Here is a 20,878-nt window from a genome sequence, read left to right as displayed (position 1 = left end):
TCACTAACACGCAGTCTTCAGTTGATAGTACAGGTCCTCTTTATCACTAGCAGGCAGTCTTCAGTTGATAGTACAGGTCCTCTTTATCACTAGCAGGCAGTCTTCAGTTGATAGTACAGGCACTCTTTATCACTAGCAGGCAGTCTTTAGTTAATAGTACAGGTCCTCTTTCTCCCCTAGCAGGCGGTCCTCACTTGGTAGCACAGGTCCTCTTTATCACTAGCAGGCAGTCTTCAGTTGATAGTACAGGTCCTCTTTATCACTAACACGCAGTCTTCAGTTGATAGTACAGGTCCTCTTTATCACTAGCAGGCAGTCTTCAGTTGATAGTACAGGTCCTCTTTATCACTAGCAGGCAGTCTTCAGTTGATAGTACAGGCACTCTTTATCACTAGCAGGCAGTCTTTAGTTAATAGTACAGGTCCTCTTTCTCCCCTAGCAGGCGGTCCTCACTTGGTAGCACAGGTCCTCTTTATCACTAGCAGGCAGTCTTTAGTTAATAGTACAGGTCCTCTTTCTCCCCTAGCAGGCGGTCCTCACTTGGTAGCACGTCTCGGGGCCTGCAGGCCTGTTCTTGCATGGCTGGTGTTATTCCTGTCTGTCTCCCGGTACAGTGAGGCCTGGTTGTAGTTCTCGTTAGTGTTTGCTCTGCTGCTGGCTGCGCCGTGCCGCTTGTTTCCAGTAATTATCTGCGGTGCTGGAGATGGACGGATGTGATCTGGACTGATTGTGACATTTGCAGATCCCCGGCTGCAGAGCTGCATCTCGGCAAAGCCGCTGAAATCTAGGTCATTCTAATATAGCCCATCGTCACACGGGGGCAGGCGGCGGTCCTGGGAACACATTCCGCAGCGCTGCCGGCTACATTCCCGCATTATTATTAGCAGATTAATGACACAATTCCCAGCTGGAATAATTCAGAAAAAAGCAGAAATTTCTATGTTATAGGATTCTGCCACTCCTCCCTCAAAATGGCAGCTTCCGATCCCTTCTCCTGACTCTGCTGCTTCCGCCACTATCAGGCCGATTGCGGATAATTGAATTAGGAATGTTTATTGGACCACTCCAGCTAAAAAAAGTGAGCAGTTAAAATCTGTCAGAATCAAAAGTTTTGGACTAGTCCATCTCCTCATGGGTGATTCTCAAGGTTTTCTTTATTTTCAAAAGAATTTCCTGAACCGCAGGTGCAAAGTCTAACTGCCAAAATAGTGTGCAAGTGAGTAGGGAGGCTAGCATCTTACTATTTTTGGCAGTTAAACTGCTGGTCAGGAAATGCTTTTGAAAACAAAGAAAATCTTGAGAATCCCCCAGGAGCAGATGGACTAGTTCAAAACTGTCAGTTTTTTACTGCTTACTTTTTTTTTTTTTTTTGCTGGAGTGTTCCTTTAAGCAATTCCAGTGTGCAATAGTAGAATACAGTAACTGTAACAATTAATATTTTACTATCGTAATAACAAAGTAGAATAATAATAATTTTACTGATATCCTACTGGTGGCTTTTTCCGGCACCCAAATTACTGTGGTGCCCCTTTTACATGTACAGCATGCGTTACTGTAACGATGCAGCAATAGTAATTACATCCCCTCCATCTAGCATAACATAAGCACAGCCTCACGGGCCACTCCCCCCGCTCTGCACAGGCTGCACCCCCATCCAGCATATCATAAGCACCGGCCTCACAGGCCCCTCCCCCCGCTCTGCACAGGCTGCCCCCCCATCCAGCATAACATAAGCACCGGCCTCACAGGCCCCTCCCCCCGCTCTGCACAGGCTGCCCCCCCATCCAGCATAACATAAGCACCGGCCTCACAGGCCCCTCCCCCCGCTCTGCACAGGCTGCCCCCCCATCCAGCATAACATAAGCACCGGCCTCACAGGCCCCTCCCCCCGCTCTGCACAGGCTGCCCCCCCCATCCAGCATAACATAAGCACCGGCCTCACGGGCCCCTCCCCCCGCTCTACACAGGCTGCACCCCCATCCAGCATAACATAACCACCGGCCTCACGGGCCCCTCCCCCCGCTCTGCACAGGCTGCACCCCCATCCAGCATAACATAAGCACCGGCCTCACGGGCCCCTCCCCCCGCTCTGCACAGGCTGCCCCCCCATCCAGCATAACATAAGCACCGGCCTCACGGGCCCCTCCCCCCGCTCTGCACAGGCTGCCCCCCCCATCCAGCATAACATAAGCACCGGCCTCACGGGCCCCTCCCCCCGCTCTACACAGGCTGAACCCCAATCCAGCATAACTAACCACCGGCCTCACGGGCCCCTCCCCCCGCTCTGCACAGGCTGCACCCCCATCCAGCATAACATAAGCACCGGCCTCACGGGCCCCTCCCCCCGCTCTGCACAAGCTGCACCCCCATCCAGCATAACATAAGCACCGGCCTCACGGGCCACTCCCCCCCCCCCCCCCCCCACCGCTCTGCACAGGCTGCACCCCCATCCAGCATAACATAACCACCGGCCTCACGGGCCCCTCCCCCCGCTCTGCACAGGCTGCACCCTCGTCCAGCATAACTAAGCACCGGCCTCACGGGCCCCTCCCCCCGCTCTACACAGGCTGCACCCCCATCCAGCATAACATAACCACCGCCTGTGAGAAAACACGGAAAAGCCGCCGCATGTGCCAAGAGCAAGGCGGCTGACTCCGCGTCCAACGCGGCGGTTTGCACGCATAGACCCGCGTCTGGTAGTATGGTGGAATGCGGAAAAGCCGCCGCATGTCCTGACAGCAAAGCGGCTATTTCCGCGTCCAACGCGGTGGTTTGCATGCAGCAGCGTGCGCTTGGTGTGGCTGGGTCTGTTAGTGCATATAGGCAGATGGCGAGCTACGCGCGCGCGGGCCTGAACTCAGGACCTTTATACCAGCAGGGGAAGTGTCAGCTGATCAGGAAGATCAGCTGATTCCTGCAGGACTCATGATTGGCTGAATGGCTCGGGCGGGGCGGCAGAGTCCAGCAACTATATATTCTGCTGCTTGTCAGTTGCTGGTTGTCTGCCATTGCTAACACTTACGTGAAGGCACTCAGACCTTAGTCAGATCCTTACAGGGTGTTTGAACCAGGACGGACCTGGGAATTCACACTTAGCCAGATTCTGTTGATAGCTTAAAGTACTAATTGAATTGAATTATTTGTTAGACCAGTTCCAGGGTGTTGAGATCAAGGCCCTCACACCCCAGACTAGGAATACTGTGTATCTTCTGTGTATTCTCTTGCATAGTTCCAGGGTGTTGAGATCAAGGCCCTCACATCCAAGACTAGGGAACTGTATTATCATTTATGTTATACTCCAGACTAGTTCCAGGGTGTTGTGACTACGGACCTCACACCCCAGACTAGGATTGTGTTATGACTGTGTTACGTTAGCCCAGTTCAGGGCAAAACCTTACATATTAGCAGCAGGGCTCCCTGCAACCCAGCCTTGGTCCCTCGCTCAGGGGTCCACAGGCTACAGGAATATCACCCACAGTCAGGGGTGAATTCCTCAGGTTTATAGGCCACCAGCTCCTCTGGTGGTCTTTACTCAGAGTTGTTACTGTTGCACTAAACACTTACACTCTCCGGTGTCTAGAGGTTAGACATATCTGATTATTGACGATTCCGCAGATCCTCAATAATCGGGTATATCTGTATTCTTGGGGATACTGCGGATCGCCAAGGATCAGATTCTCTCTCTGGTTGCTGACACCAATCGTTACACCGGCCTTACGGGCCCCTATCCCCGCTCTGCACAGGCTGCACCACCATCCAGCATAACTAACTACTGGCCTCACGGGCCCCTCCCTTCGCTCTGCACCCCCATCCAGCATAACATAACCACCGGCCTCACGGGCCCCTATCCCCGCTCTGCACAGGCTGCACCCCCATCCAGCATAACATAACCACCGGCCTCACGGGCCCCTATCCCCGCTCTGCACAGGCTGCACCCCCATTCAGCATAACATAACCACCGGCCTCACGGGCCCCTATCCCCGCTCTGCATAACATAAGCACGGTCGCTCTCCCTGCTCAGGTTGCACCATATGGATGCTGATCCTAAATTATCCAGTAGCTTTGCAGGCTTTTTCCTGCAGGTTGGTGTATTTTTCTAAGTAAAAATTATGCAGTGCGAGTCCCCGGAGGGCGGCGACCTTTCCTGCCATCTGCAGTCTGCTGCCACCGATCCCAGCTGGTGACAATTTATGAGGTAGTTAATATACAGCAAGATGGTCGCAGTCCTGCGTATCAACTGCTCTGTCTGCCAGGCTTAATAAGGGAAAGAGCAATATACAGAGCGCCAATCCTCAGAGCAGCCAGTGAGCTGTAATCTCTGTCAGTTCTGCAAGAAGTCAGGAAACATGGCTGATGCACAACTGAGGAACAGGGAGGATTGTGGTGCAGCACAGAGGGTTGGGGAACAGCAGAGGGGATTGGGGTGCAGCAGAGGAGATTGGGATGCAGCACAGAGGGTTGGGGAACAGCAGAGGGGATTGGGGTGCAGCAGAGGAGATTGGGATGCAGAACAGAGGGTTGGGGAACAGCAGAGGGGATTGGGGTGCAGCAGAGGAGATTGGGGTGTAGCAGAGGGAAGTGGGTGCAGTAGAGGAGCAGAAGAGATTGGGGGGCAGCAGAGGGGATTGTGGTGCAGCACAGAGGTTGGGGAACAGCAGAGGGGATTGGGGTGCAGCAGAGGAGATTGGGGTGTAGCAGAGGGAAGTGGGTGCAGTAGAGGAGCAGAAGAGATTGGGGGGCAGCAGAGGGGATTGTGGTGCAGCACAGAGGGTTGGGGAACAGCAGAGGGGATTGGGGTGCAGCAGAGGAGATTGGGATGCAGCACAGAGGGTTGGGGAACAGCAGAGGGGATTGGGGTGCAGCAGAGGAGATTGGGATGCAGAACAGAGGGTTGGGGAATAGCAGAGGGGATTGGGGTGCAGCAGAGGAGATTGGGGTGTAGCAGAGGGAAGTGGGTGCAGTAGAGGAGCAGAAGAGATTGGGGGGCAGCAGAGGGGATTGTGGTGCAGCACAGAGGGTTGGGGAACAGCAGAGGGGATTGGGGTGCAGCAGAGGAGATTGGGGTGTAGCAGAGGGAAGTGGGTGCAGTAGAGGAGCAGAAGAGATTGGGGGGCAGCAGAGGGGATTGTGGTGCAGCACAGAGGGTTGGGGAACAGCAGAGGGGATTGGGGTGCAGCACAGGAGATTGGGGTGTAGCAGAGGGAAGTGGGTGCAGTAGAGGAGCGGAAGAGATTGGGGGGCAGCAGAGGGGATTGGGGTGTAGCAGATGGAAGTGGGTGCAGTAGAGGAGCAGAAGAGATTGGGGGGCAGCAGAGGGGATTGTGGTGCAGAAGAGGAACAGGTGATTGGATGCAGCAGAGGTAATTGGGGTGCAGAAGAAGGTGATTGGGGTTCAGCAGAGGTTTGGTGTTTAGCAGAGGTGATTGGGGGCAGCAGAGGAACAGAGGAGATTGGGGTGCAGCAGAGGTGATCGGGGCACAGTAGAAGAACAGAGGGGATTGGGGTGCAGTAGAGGAACAGAAGGGATTAAGAGCAGCAAAGGTGATTGGGGTTCAGCTGAGGGCATTGGGGTGCAGCAGAGGTGATTGGGGTGGAGCAGAGGGGACTGGGGTGCATCAGAGGAGATTGGGGTGCATCAGAGGAGATTGGGGTGCAGCAGAGGGCATTGGGGTACAGTAGAGGTGATTGGGGTGCAGCAGAGGAGATTGGCGGGCAACAGAGGTGATTGGGGTGCAGCAGAGGGGATTGGGGTGCAGCAGAGGAGATTGGGGTGCAGCACAGGGGACTGGGGTGCAGCAGAGGAGATTGGGGTGCAGCAGAGGGGACTGGGGTGCAGCAGAGGAGATTGGGGTGCAGCAGAGATTGGGGTGCAGCAGAGGGGACGGGGTGCAGCAGAGTAACAGAGTGGATAGTCAGCGGCACGGTGAGATGTAGCGCAGGGTAATGGTGTTATTGCTGATTTTTGTCGTCTCTGATGACTTCCCGGTTCGTTGGGCTCCACCAATCGTTCATCTGCCAGCGAGATGTAAATATTTCCGCTTGTTTGTGGCGTCTGTGAGAAATTTTACGCCAGTTCTACATTTTAACAGACGGCTGTGGTGATAAAATCGTTCTGCCACGACAGTGACTTTTATTTAAAGGTGTAAATTGTGAAACAAAGCGGAAAATAAATCCAGAAATTTCTGCAGATTCCAGGAGGAGGCGAGCTCATCATGTGACATCGCTGGTGCTGCATGCTCAGTGCCTCCCATGGAGACTGGCAGAGAGCCATCAGTGCCTCTGGAGAACTACAGGCCCCAGCATGCTCAGCTACTGGCGATCTAAGGGTCCCAGCATGCCCTGACACTGAAGAACTACAGGTCCCAGCATGCCCAGCTTCTGTAAAACTACAGGTCCCAGCATGCCCAGACACTGAAGAACTACAGGCCCCAGCATGCTCAGCCTCTGGCGATCTAAGGGTCCCAGCATGCCCTGACACTGAAGAACTACAGGTCCCAGCATGCCCAGCTTCTGTAAAACAACAGGTCCCAGCATGCCCAGACACTGAAGAACTACAGGTCCCAGCATGCCCAGCTTCTGTAAAACTACAGGTCCCAGCATGCCCAGCCTCCAGAGAACTACAGGCCCCAGCATGCCCAGCTTCTGTGAAACTACAGGTCCCAGCATGCCCAGACACTGAAGAACTACAGGTCCTAGCATGCCCAGCTTCCGGAGAACTACAGGTACCAACATGCCCGGCCTCTGGAGAACTACAGGTTTCAGCACCTCTGGCCTCTGGAGAACTACAAGGCCCAGCACGCCTGGCCTCTGGAGAACTACAGTACCCAGCACGCCTGTCCGCTGGAGAACTACAAGGCCCAGCACGCCTGGCCTCTGGAGAACTACAGTACCCAGCACGCCCGGCCGCTGGAGAACTACAGGTTCCAGCACTCCTGGCCTCTTGAGAACTACAAAGCCCAGCACGCCTGTCCTCTGGAGAACTACAGTACCCAGCATGCCCAGTCTCTGAAGAACTACAGGCCCCAGCATGCCCAGCCGCTAGAGAACTACAGGTCCCAGCATGCCCAGACTCTGAAGTAGTAAAGGTCCCAGCATGCCCAGCCTCTGTAAAACTACAGGTCCCAGCATGCGCAGCCTCTGTAAAACTACAGGTCCCAGCATGCCCAGACTCACAGGTCCTAGCATGCCCGGCCTCTGTAAAACTACACGTCCCAGCATGCCCAGCCTCTGGAGAACTACACGTCGCTGCCACTCATGTGATCCATGTCATGTGACGTTGCTGTCACTCATGGGATCCATATCATGTGACATCGCTGTCACTCATGGGATCCATGTCATGTGACATCGCTGTCACTCTTGGGATCCATGTCATGTGACATCGCTGTCACTCTTGGGATCCATGTCATGTGACGTCGCTGTCACTCATGGGATCCATGTCATGTGACATCGCTGTCACTCTTGGGATCCATGTCATGTGACATCGCTGTCACTCTTGGGATCCATGTCATGTGACGTCGCTGTCACTGCTGTCACTCATGGGATCCATGTCATGTGACGCCCTTGTCACTCATGGGATCCATGTAATGTAACGCCTTTGTTACTCCCGGGATCCATGTCATGTGACGCCTTTGTCCCTCATGGGATCCATGTCATGTGACGCCCTTGTCACTCATGGGATCCATGTAATGTAACGCCTTTGTTACTCCCGGGATCCATGTCATGTGACGCCTTTGTCCCTCATGAGATCCATGTCATGTGACGCTCTTGTCACTTATGGGATCCATGTCATGTAACGCCTTTGTTACTCCCGGGATCCATGTCATGTGATGCCTTTGTCACTCATGAGATCTATGTCATGTGACGTCGCTGTCACTCATGGGATTCATGGCATGTGACGCCCTTGTCACTCATGGGATCCATGTCATGTGACGCCCTTGTCACTCATGGGATCCATGTCATGTGATGCTCTTGTCACTCATGGGATCCATGTCATGTGACGCTCTTGTCACTCATGGTACCCATGTCATGTGACGCTCTTGTCACTCATGGGATCCATGTCATGTGACGCTCCTTGTCACTCATGGGATCCATGTCATGTGACGCTCTTGTCAATCATGGTATCCATGTCATGTGACGCTCTTGTCACTCATGGTACCCATGTCATGTGACGCTCTTGTCAATCATGGTATCCATGTCATGTGACGCTCTTGTCACTCATGGTACCCATGTCATGTGACGCTCTTGTCACTCATGGGATCCATGTCATGTGACGCTCCTTGTCACTCATGGGATCCATGTCATGTGACGCCCTTGTCACTCATGGGATCCATGTCATATGACACCGCTGTCACTAGTCCAGTCACTTTCCATGAGTTGTGCTACATGTGAGCCATGCTAAGTGTTTCCTGCTCACACTTATTTTGCTGCGGTTGCCGTGTTGGCTGCAGCAGGAGAGTTCTGATTCCGCATCGCTCAGCCTTCCCTCTCTGCAGCAGTGGGAGGAGGGGGGCAGCAGGTGAACCATGGCAGCATAAGCAGCTCGGTGATGCTTCTCACAAAACTCATTTTCTAATTTGTCAAAATTTAATCCTGTCTGATCAGACTCTCTCCACAAGACTCGCCCGACTTCTCCCTCCAAGCATGAAAAATTCTGTTTCACTCTCTGATGTGACTTCACAAATCTGATACATATTGATTAAAGGCCAGAAGTTATTCAGAAAGGATCTAACTATGGGGGGTGGGGCAGAAGTATAGTTGGGGGCGATACTTGGGGGGAGCTGGGAACCTGGAGAAATTGTGAGTGTAAATGGGTGGAGCTGAGAACCATACAAAGTTGTAAGGGTAGGTGGGTGGAGCTGGGAACCTGGAGGAGTTGTGAGGGTAGGTGGGTGGAGCTGGGAACCTGGAGGAGTTGTGAGGATAGGTTGGAGTAGCTGGTAACCAGGGAGAGTTGTGAGGGTAGGTGGGTGGGACTTGAAACTAGGAGGAGTTGTGAGGATAAATGGGTGGAGTTGGTAACCAGGAGGAGTGGTGAGGGTAGGTGGGTGGAGCTGGGAACCAGGAAGAGTTGTGAGGGGAGGTGGGTGGAGCTGGGAACCAGGAGGAGTTTTGAGGGTAAATGGGTGGAGCTGGTAACCAGGAGGAGTTGTGAGGGTGGTGGGTGGAGTCTGATGATCTGAGTTGTGGCATTTTGGAGTGGATGAAGCTGTGGATATTCTGGCAACCATTATGGCCGCCACCACCACAGGAGGGGCTCACCAGAGCTGTCATGGTTTTGGCACATGGCTTCTATGAGAAGCTGCCTCACCTGAGATCTTTAGGTAGATTTTATCAGTGTAAACAGGCTTCGGGCCCTCTGGTGTATAGTGTTGTGTCCTCGGAGACCTCACCGGTATCCCGGCAACACCTCTGCTCCATGCTGATTGGCTGTCGGCATCAGAGACTGTAAACACAGCTGTCCGCGGGGCATTGTGGTTAAAGCGCGGCAGACTGGAGCAGGCTCCGGCTCCCACGAGGCCCCCTCAGAAGCCAGCTTCTGGCAGATCAACAAACGCCCAGCAGACAGTGTGTAGCAGAGCTGCAGCCTGTTATCCAGCGCAGGAATATGATAAATAATCCATTTATCTTCTGCCTCCTGCAGAGCACCTGCTTTGAGGCCTGGTACAGTCTGCATAGCAATGGCTCACTCTCTATTCCAGGCCCGACTGTAGCCAGAGCTTCATTCTTACTTCTGGATGGAGCAGAGAAGGGGGAGACCTACGCCTGTGTCTGTGACGTTCTTCACTTCCTGTGTCAGTGACACAGCAATGTCACAGCATACACCTGGGTGTCACACAGGGCAAGAAGTGAGGGGGAGTGATCAGGGCCGGATTTGTACATTTTACAGCCCACTGTCAACCCCACCCCGTCCACTGCGTCTCCCCTGGTCTTGAACACCCCCGCCCTATGCTTCCCCCGTGCTGTGCTTCCCCCTGTGCTGTGCTCGACAGCTCTCACCTGTTGAAGCAGGGCAGCCAGGGACCGGGTCTGTGACCTCTGTGGTTTACATGCTTGGCAGTCTAACTGCCTGAATGTGCCTGCCCACTTCCTGCCCCTTGCTTCCCGGTGCCCTAGGCCATGGCCTTTGTGACCTTGCCTCAGATCCATCATTGGGAGTGATCACAAATCTTGAGACCACCCAGCAAAACTTTGAGTCTTCCTCCCTTCAATATTCATGCATTCTTACACCTACCCCAATAGTGACCCCCCTCCCCCCAGGGCATCTGTCATGGGATATACAGTATACTGTAAGTATGGCCACCATAATCCCTCCACGACAGTGCGGCCACCATAGCTCTGTGTGTTGCAGTGCCACAAATGGTTATCTGCCCCAGCAGCTGAATCCAGAGAGTAGAGGACATAAGCTGTACTGAAGTTGCAAGCGTATCTGGCAGAATTTCTGTCCATGACTGTGCTTCTATACACTGTTTTTATTAACTTGTCATCTTGATTTTTATTAAAACTTGCCTTCAGCACTTCTTCCATGTATTATACTTCCTGACTAATGCCTATAATCTTCCTCCTTTATGGTGACCCTCTCTTCATGCCTAAAGCCCCCTACACATGCTAGATGAAAGTTGGCCAAGGCGGACGATAATAACCGTGTGTACAGCAGCCCCCGACCCCCTCAGTTGCTTGGCCAGTGATCAGCCTAGGACATTGTTCACTCTACTCACCCCGCCCACAGGGTGATGTCACTCCCACTGCATCGGCCCTCCAAACACTGCCCTCCCCTTCCTATTATATCTTTTGTTTAACAGTTTCAGTGTCTATTTTGCTGCAAAGAATCGGACTTTAATTTGTATCTGTATTCCACGTTCAGGGCCGGTCTTACCATAAGGCACTGTAAGCACGTGCCTACAGGCGCCTGATGATGGAGAGGTGGCTTACTCCTCCCCTACGCAGAGTACCAAGCAGAGTGTGAATGAGAGGTTACTACTCACCCGGCACTCTGCATTCCACTGACAAGATCTCCCTTCCCTAATACTAAAGGGTACCTGTAGCTACCTATGACAAGTAAAGGAGAAGTGACAGCGGGGACAGCCAGCACACTTGCGGTGCGGTTCAGCGGGGGTTGTGGGTTAATGGAGGTCGCAGTCTAAGGTGCCAGGACATCTGTGCCTATAGGCTCCTGTGATGTAAATATGGGCCTTTCCACGTTTGTTGTATAAACATCCAATCATGAAAGCCGATATGCCCGGCTCTGATCTCTTGCGATTAATCCGACCAAAGACGATAGTAAACAAAGTTACCACATTCCATACAAAAGATAACAAAACATTATTGATATAAAACAAACCATGGAAACGCCCTGACCCATAAAAACGTTTCAAATGCACACCCCCTAAGCAATCGCACAGCTTTATTCAAATAAGGATGCATTCACTGTGAACAGGAACAGGATGTGCCGATCGGCAAATCAGTTACACCCTATTTTAAAGAGGAACTGTAACCAGAATAACATCCTACCTAACAATGTACAAGTGTCCCTGCGTCCTGTGTCAGTGCTTTTGCGCTATTGCGCATGTCCTGCACTGACAGCCGTTGGGACAGGACGCAGGAGCGGACAGGCGGGTGTGCGTGCGGCGGTGACAGACCTAGAGTCTGTTTTTTAACTGGGCTTAGGTCACTAGTAATGAATAAAATTGCTCATTGTTTACAATAATTGTAGATCATTTAGTCACGGTTTGCCCATTGTAAAATCTTTCCTCTCCCTGATTAACAATCTGAAATCCATCTTTTTTCGGGGGGGGGGGGGGGGGGGGGGAGGTTCCCGTTTAATAAACAGCCTAGGATAAGCCACAATTTGAGGCCCCCAAGTGGTTTCCCCACTTTCCCACCACCAGGGAAGCTATATTGGAGATGAAGCCCAAAACACTTGGAAAGCCATATGGGGAGGTAGGGGGAACGCACTAATCACTAGGGAACTGTATAGGGGAGGGTTGGGGGCCACTAGACACCAGGGAACTGTATAGGGGAGGGAGGACCATTAGACACCAAGGAACTGTATAGGGGAGGGAGGGTGGGCACTACACTAGACACCTGGAAACTCTGTAGGGGAGGAAGGAGGACCAGTAGACACTAGGGAACTGTATAGGGGCCGGAGGGGGGGGGGGCATTAGACACCAGGGAACTTTATAAGGAAAGGGGGTGGCCAGCAGACATTGAGATTGGCCACGACTAGCTTCCAGTGTTCAATTTCGGCCCACTTTGTAATTGAGTTTGGCACCCCTGATATGGATGTAGGCAGTGTTTCTGATGCTGAAAACTGGAATAAAGGCTATAAATTACTGCATTCTACTTTGTCGTTATAGTTCCTGTTTAACTGATTATTATTAGGGACTTTGTGTAGCGCCAGCATATGTCATGCCGCCTTGTACCAGTTACAGTTCCCTGTCCATTACAATTACAGTCTCACTGAGAAAGTATCATTTCTCAATATATATGTTTGTGTTTTATAATTTATAGTTGACGATCTCTGATTGTAAAACCAATTATGTTGTGTGTGGAATTATATGTATAACAAAGGCAACATAGCAAATGTCTGATAGGGATTAGATTGTGAGCTCCTCTGAGGACAGTCAGTGACATGACTATGTGCTCTGTACAGTGCTGCAGAAGATGGCAGTGCTATATAAGTACATAATAATAATATGGTGGGACATTAGACTATGCCTATGGTAGGATTAGATTGTGAGCTCCTCTAAGGACAGTCAGTGACATGACTATGTACTCTGTAATGTGCTGCAGGAGATGTCAGTGCTATATAAATACATAATAATAATGTGGTAGGACATTAGACTATGACTATGGTAGGATTAGATTGTGAGCTCCTCTGAGGACAGTCAGTGACATGACCATGTACTCTGTAAAGTGCTGCAGGACATGTCAGTGCTATATAAATACATAATAATAATAATATGGTAGGACATTAGACTAGGCCTATGGTAGGATTAGATTGTGAGCTTCTCTGAGGACAGTCAGTGACATGACCATGTACTCTGTAAAGTGCTGCAGGACATGTCAGTGCTATATAAATACATAATAATAATAATATAGTAGGACATTAGACTAGGCCTATGGTAGGATTAGATTGTGAGCTTCTCTGAGGACAGTCAGTGACATGACTATGTACTCTGTAATGTGCTGCAGCAGATGTCAGTGCTATATAAATACATAGTAGTAATATGGTAGGACATTAGACTATGACTTTGGTAGGATTGGATTGTCAGCTCCTCTGAGGACAGTCAATGACATAACTATGTACTCTGTAAAGTGCTGCATAAGATGTCAGTGCTATATAAATACATAATAATAATATGTTAGGGATTAGATACACTATGTCCCCATGCGCAGCTGTCACTGTGTAGGAGCACAGAAGGGACATTACTCTGAGCGCAGTCACCTGAAGTTGCCCCAGCAAGCATGGCATGCAGGTGAATTCCTGTCAGTGAGGAGTGGGGTCACCTTTCTGTGAGGACAATAAATGTAACACTCTGCTCATAAACCCTGGTGAAGAGATAGCAGTCAGCTTGGCACTGCTGTGATTGGCCTCTGAGCTGCAATGCCCCTTTCTATAAACATGACAGAGGAGGGTTCTGGGGAACCTGGTGACAAAAGCAGCATTCTCAGGCTCTGTTAAAAGTTTAAAGAGAATCTGTATTGTAAAAATCGCACAAAAGTAAACATACAAGTGCGTTAGGGGACATCTCCTATTACCCTCTGTCACAATTTCGCCGCTCCTCGACGCATTAAAAGTGGTTAAAAACCGTTTTTAAAAGTTTGTTTATAAACAAACAAAATGCCCACCAAAACAGGAGGTAGGTTGATGTACAGTATGTCCACACATAGAAAATACATCCATACACAAGCAGGCTGTATACAGCCTTCCTTTTGAATCTCAAGAGATCATTTGTGTGTTTCTTTCCCCCTGCAGCTATCTTCCACTGAAGTGTCAGGCTGTTTCTTCCTGCAGAGTGCAGACAGCTCTGCCTGTATGTAATTCATCAGTATGTGAAAGCCCAGCCAGCTCAGAGGATGATTTATCCAGCTTGTAAAAGATAAGAGAGAAGAGAGAAGCTGTCCTAATCTAAATAATACACAGGCAGTGTGCAGAGAGGGGCCTGGAGGGGGGAGATGGATCACTGAACCACAACACTGAAGAACTTGGCAGCCTTCCAGACACAGGCTGACAAGTCTGACAAGAGAGAGATAAGTTCATTTATTACAGAGATGGTGATAGTAGAACGTGCTGCAGTAAGCCAGAACACATTAGAATAGCTTTTGGAACTTGTAGGATGATAAAAAACAGGATGCAATTTTTGTTACGGAGTCTCTTTAAGAGATTTAAAGGACGGCTGTAATGAGAAGAATATGGAGGCTGCCATATTTATTTACCTTTAAACAATACCAGTTGCCTGGCAGCCCTACTGATCTATTTGTCTGCAGTAGTGTCTGAATAACCACCAGAAACAAGCATGCAGCTAGTCTTGTCAGATCTGACAATGTCAGAAACACCTGATCTGCTGCATGCTTGTTCAGGGGCTATGGCTAAAAGTATTAGAGGCAGAGGATCAGCAGGGTAGCCAGGAAATTGGTATTGCTTAAAAAAGGAAATAAATATGGCAGCCTCTCTTTGTCCTTTAACCACTTCAGGACCACAGCATATTGGCCCTGCTTCCATTCATTCGCCAATAACTTTATTACTACTTATCACACCTAAATGATCTATATATCGTTTTTTTCAGGACAAATTAGGCTTTTAGTGTGTGACAGTTTTTCGTAATGGCCTTATTTTCTATGCATTTTAAAGAGAATCTGTATTGTTAAAATCGCACAAAAGTAAACATACCAGTGCGTTAGGGCAGTGTTTCTCAACATTTTATTAGTGTGTACCCCTTTTAAAACCCTGTACTCATCGAGTACCCCCTAGCATAGTAAACATGATCACAAGTACCCCTTGACAAATATATATTTAATCGTAGTACATGATAATTGGTTCTAAACAATGTGCAAGCATTTATTATTGCTTTTAATTAGCTAAAATACTATTTTGATGTTGTTTAAATAAGAGTTATAATTTTCTAAATCTCTAAATTTGTTATTCTTGGTCAAGTATATCAAGCCCGAGTACCCCCTGGACCCATCAGAAGTACCCCCTGGGGTACGCGTACCGCATGTTGAGAACCTAGGCGTTAGGGGACATCTCCTATTCCCCTCTGTCACAATTTCGCCGCTCCCCGCCACATTAAAAGTGGTTAAAAACAGTTTTAAAAAGTTTGTTTATAAACAAACAAAATGGCCACCAAAACAGGAAGTAGGTTGATGTACAGTATGTCCACACATAGAAAATACATCCATACACAAGCAGGCTGTATACAGCATTCCTTTTGAATCTCAAGAGATCATTTGTGTGTTTCTTTCCCCCCTGAGGGGGGAGTGCATAGGAGAACCACAACACTGAAGAACTTGGCAGCCTTCCAGACACAGGCTGACAAGTCTGACAAGGGAAAGATACATTGATTTATTACAGAGACTGTGATAGTACAAAGTGCTGCAGTAAGCCAGAACACATTAGAATAGCTTTTGGAACTTGTAGGATGATAAAAAACAGGATGCAATTTTTGTTACGGAGTCTCTTTAAAGAGAAAATGAAGGAAAAAGATAGAAAAAACACACTATTTCTCCATTTACATCCATTATAACTTTACAATAAACAGTGGTAACTGTAAGTTAAACCTACACATTTTATTTGCTTATCCATTCTGGTTGTTACAAGAATTAGATTATGTTGCTAGTACAATGTATACCGTGTACATACAGTGCGGGTTAATATTAAACTGCGGTTATTTCAGCGTAGCATTTGCGTGTAACTGCTGCACAATGCACTCGTAGTGCGACCATGGTCTTTCACTAGCGTGGCCGCTACTATGGTAACGTGCGTTGGTGTAGCAGCAGCCGCTAATGGCGCGTCAGTTAAGGTGGCCACACACGATGCAATAAAATGATCCGATTTTACAGCAATTCGATAAAAACGATCGGACCTCCCGAAAAATCTAAAGCTTTTTTTTCATTCGACTGAAAAATCTGATCGGATTTCCCATTTTCTTCGATTTTTACTGATTCGGAATGCCAGATATTTTTCTTCAATTTCTCTATAGATTGTATGGTGTGTGTTAGATTGTCAATTTATTAATATACACACCCTAGCAATTTTGTCAGTGTTTCCAATCATTTTTATCATAATTGGGGAAAAATTGAACATAGGTGTGTGGGGTACATTGGTCATATTTTTGAAATGTTACAATCAGTCAGAAAAATAGATTGAAATTCTTAAATTGAACAGATATTTAAAAAATTGTATGGTGTGTGGCCACCTTTACACACGCACTCTACGCTGATATAACCGCACGGTAATATTAACCTCTGCAGTGTAGCTAGCGCTGTTTCATGAATTAAGCTGCTTGTACGTTGGAGGAAGGTTCTGCTGTGTAGTTCTGGCTTCACCTTCATAACTCTGCATGTTAATTTCACATCTTCGTCACCATCTTATATCCCATCGCTGTCCGGTATCTGATGAAAGGAGGGGGGGCTGTGGGTGTCACTGGACTCTGGTCCATTCTGTGAACCCCCAGACAGCCGATCTGATAGAATATATAGAACGTGTAGATGTGGCTGCCATAGAAACCATTCTCATGTGCCCGCTGTGTGGCCAGGGCTTGCCAGTTGCCAGGCAACCGCACAAGTTCCTTCGTCGCTGAGGGATCCGCAGGGATTGGAGGAGCAGCATCAGACTGTGCTGTACTGCATGATGGAGTGTAAGTTATATATATATATATATAGAGAGAGAGAGAGAGATGGGCATTGGATTAAATTGTGAGCTCCTCTGAGGACAGTCAGTGACATGACTATGTACTCTGTAAAGTGCTGCAGAAGATGTCAGTGCTATATAAATAGATAATAATAATATGGGAGGACATTACACTATGACTATGGCAGGATTAGATTGTGAGCTCCTCTGAGGACAGTCAGTGACATGACTATGTACTCTGTAATGTGCTGCAGAAGATGTCAGTGCTATATAAATACATAATAATAATATGGTAGGACATTAGACTATGACTATGGTAGGATTAGATTGTGAGCCCCTCTGAGGACAGTCAGTGACATGACTATGTACTCTGTAATGTGCTGCAGAAGATGTCAGTGCTATATAAATACATCATAATAATATGGGAGGACATTACACTATGACTATGGTAGGATTAGATTATGAGCTCCTCTGAGGACAGTCAGTGACATGACTATGTACTCTGTAATGTGCTGCAGAAGATGTCAGTGCTATATAAATACATAATAATAATATGGGAGGACATTACACTATGACTATGGTAGGATTAGATTATGAGCTCCTCTGAGGACAGTCAGTGACATGACTATGTACTCTGTAATGTGTTGCAGAAGATGTCAGTGCTATATAAATACATAATAATAATATGGGAGGACATTACACTATGACTATGGTAGGATTAGATTATGAGCTCCTCTGAGGACAGTCAGTGACATGACTATGTACTCTGTAATGTGTTGCAGAAGATGTCAGTGCTATAGAAATACATAATAATAATATGGTAGGACATTAGACTATGACTATGGTAGGATTAGAGTGTGAGCTCTTCTGAGTACAGTCAGTGACATGACTATGTACTCTGTAATGTGCTGCAGGAGATGTCAGTGCTATATAAATACATAATAATAATAATATGGTAGGACATTAGACTATGACTATGGTAGGATTAGAGTGTGAGCTCCTCTGAGGACAGTCAGTGACATGACTATGTACTCTGTAATGTGCTGCAGAAGATGGCAGTGCTATATAAATACATAATAATAATATGGTAGGGCATTATACTATGACTATGGCAGGATTAGTTGTGAGCTCCTCTGAGGACAGTCAGTGACATGACTATGTACTCTGTAATGTGCTGCAGAAGATGGCAGTGCTATATAAATACATAATAATAATATGGTAGGGCATTATACTATGACTATGGCAGGATTAGATTGTGAACTCCTCTGAGGACAGTCAGTGACATGACTATGTACTCTGTAATGTGCTGCAGGAGATGTCAGTGCTATATAAATACATAATAATAATATGGTAGGACATTAGACTATGGCTATGGTAGGATTAGAGTGTGAGCTCCTCTGAGGACAGTCAGTGACATGACTATGTACTCTGTAATGTGCTGCAGAAGATGGCAGTGCTATATAAATACATAATAATAATATGGTAGGGCATTATACTATGACTATGGCAGGATTAGATTGTGAACTCCTCTGAGGACAGTCAGTGACATGACTATGTACTCTGTAATGTGCTGCAGAAGATGCCAGTGCTATATAAATACATAATAATAATATGGTAGGACATTAGACTATGACTATGGTAGGATTAGATTGTGAGCTCCTCTGAGGACAGTCTGTAACAACAGTAACATGACTATGTACTCTGTAAAGTGCTGTAGAATATGTCACTGGCTGCTATATAAATACATAATAATAATATGGCAGGGCATTAGACGGTGACTTTGGTAGGATTAGATTGTGAGCTCCTCTGAGGATGGCCAGTGACATGACTATGTTTTCTGTAAATTGCTGCAGAAGATGTCAGGATGGTAGGATGTTACAGTAGGACTATGGTAGGATTAGAGTGTGAGCTCCTCTGAGGGACAGTCAGTGACATGACTATGTACTCTGTACAGCCCAGTGGAAGATGATGGCGGTATGTAAATACTAAATAATAATGATAATTATTCACAGTGACCAGACGATTATTGTCATTTTGCTGGGGTACAGAAGGAAGTGTGTGTGCGGGGGAAGGGGGGAGCTTATGTTTTTTATGCAAATCAGGCCAGGGTTGTTGATAGGCCAGCGAATCAGAGTTGGCGTTATTGCATTGTATTCCATGTCACCCAGCAAGCATACATGTGGTAGGCAGGTCTGGCTGCCTCTGTGACGGATTGGCAGCATGCATGTTGAGTGCGCATGCGCTGACATATCCATGGCACAGAACGCTGGTTCCTGGAGTCTATGTTGTGTCGGCTACATCAGACGTGTCATGCATAGCATTGCTATTCTCCCACAAATCTGCATGACCAGCAGGGATGATTCAAGCAGTAGATGCAAGCATTGCTATTGTGGTGTCATCGCATCGCGTACTGCACAAGAGTGCGTTCCACTCACCGCTACATACACAGCGCACCCGTATGCAGACTTACGAGGAGTGGTTCCTGTATATAACATAGAATCCGTCAGCATGGCCATTTACCGCTGCATTCCGTCCTAACGCGTCCAAGCCAGGCGGCACTAAAATTCTCATCATAGTAATGCAGTCACACAGCTGCTGACTAACATATTTTAAACCCCCTCTGCGAGCTGATATGACCCAGCTGAGGCTTGCGGACTTCTCAATGTATAACGGAGGGTGGTACATGGCAACATTTAGCAGCTCCATTGAAACCTTTCTTTACACTTCTCTACATTCTGAAATTTCTCACAGGAGGCGACATCTTTAGTCCTGCAGCTCTCAGGTGCAGCTCTGTGGAATGTTTGTCTACAGAGAGTTCTGAAGTCAGTACAAAATATACCTGGTCTGCCAGAATGCTCTGGAAGGAGACGTTTGCATAAGCTCCAGTGGGAGGGTGGGGCTGCATACTAATATACAGCAATATAGAGCTATAGGAAGTGTTTCTGCTGCTGAAACCAGGACAAGTACTGTAACAGTGGGGGAATAATTTACTGCATTCTACTATCAGCTACTAGAGTCAGGGCCCGTTTCCACTAGAGCGTATCTGCATGTGTTTCCTGCATGGGAATTCACATGGACAATACAAGTGAATGGGACCGTTTCCACTTGTCAGGATTTCTGAGCGTTTTTCTGTGCAGAAAAAATCTGCATGGCAGAGCCCTCAGAATTTGCATACCACATACCGCTATGCGATCCGTATACAATGTATTTAATAAGAAATTTGCATGCGTTTTCGTATGTAAATTTTACCACAAATTTTACAGTGAATTTGCAGGCGTTTTCGCATAAAATCAATGTAAAAGCACACAGGCACTAACATGGTTAAATTCGCATAGCTAGTAATATATGCGAAAACGCCCGCAAATTCACGGTAAAATTCTCATACGTGTGCGAATTCGCTTTGCGTTTTCCGCGGCTAATTCGCACCGCACAAGTGGAAATGGGCCCTTTCTCTTTAAGTTTGTGGATTATTTTTTTCTTTCATTGTTTCTGAAAACTGATTGTTGGTGATGTCATGCTGGTGATTGTTGATGATGTCGTGCTGGTGATTGTTGATGATGTCGTGCTGGTGATTGTTGATGATGTCGTGCTGGTGATTGTTGATGATGTCGTGCTGGTGATTGTTGATGATGTCGTGCTGGTGATTGTTGATGATGTCGTGCTGGTGATTGTTCATGATGTCATGCTGGCGATTTTTGCTGAGGTCATGCTGGTGAATATTGATGATGTCATGCTGGTGATTTTTGCTGAGGTCATGCTGGTGAATATTGATGATGTCATACTGGTGATTTTTGATGATGCCAAGGTTGTGTTTTCTGTTGATGCCATGCTGGTGATTATTGATGATGTCATGCTGGTGATTATTGATGATGTCATTCTGGTGTTTGATGATGTCATACTGATGATTTTTGATGATGCCATGCTGATTATTGATGTCACACTAATGATTTTTAATGATGTCATATGCTGGTGATTTTTTGATGATGTCATGCTGGTGTTTATTATTGTGATGTCATGCTGATATTTTTT

The 20,878-nt window shown here is 47.9% G+C and overlaps 1 protein-coding gene across 15 annotated transcripts in view; it reads left to right on the top strand.

Annotated features, from left to right (window-relative positions):
• DAB2IP (DAB2 interacting protein) overlaps positions 1-20,878 on the top strand; it is a 974,997-nt gene that overhangs the window by 770,847 nt on the left and 183,272 nt on the right. Inside the window, exon 1 of one of the 15 annotated variants that reach the window (XM_068249036.1) lies at positions 16,839-16,856. The exons of the other annotated variants lie outside the window; for them this stretch is intronic. The gene's annotated coding sequence lies outside the window, so the exon portion shown is untranslated. Of the gene's footprint in view, positions 1-16,838; positions 16,857-20,878 lie in introns of those variants that run through there. 15 annotated transcript variants of the gene reach the window in all.

This window comes from Hyperolius riggenbachi, chromosome 8 (genome assembly GCF_040937935.1).
Source record: "Hyperolius riggenbachi isolate aHypRig1 chromosome 8, aHypRig1.pri, whole genome shotgun sequence".
NCBI classification, from domain to species: domain Eukaryota; kingdom Metazoa; phylum Chordata; class Amphibia; order Anura; family Hyperoliidae; genus Hyperolius; species Hyperolius riggenbachi.
This window is presented reverse-complemented; position numbering and strand designations above follow the sequence as displayed.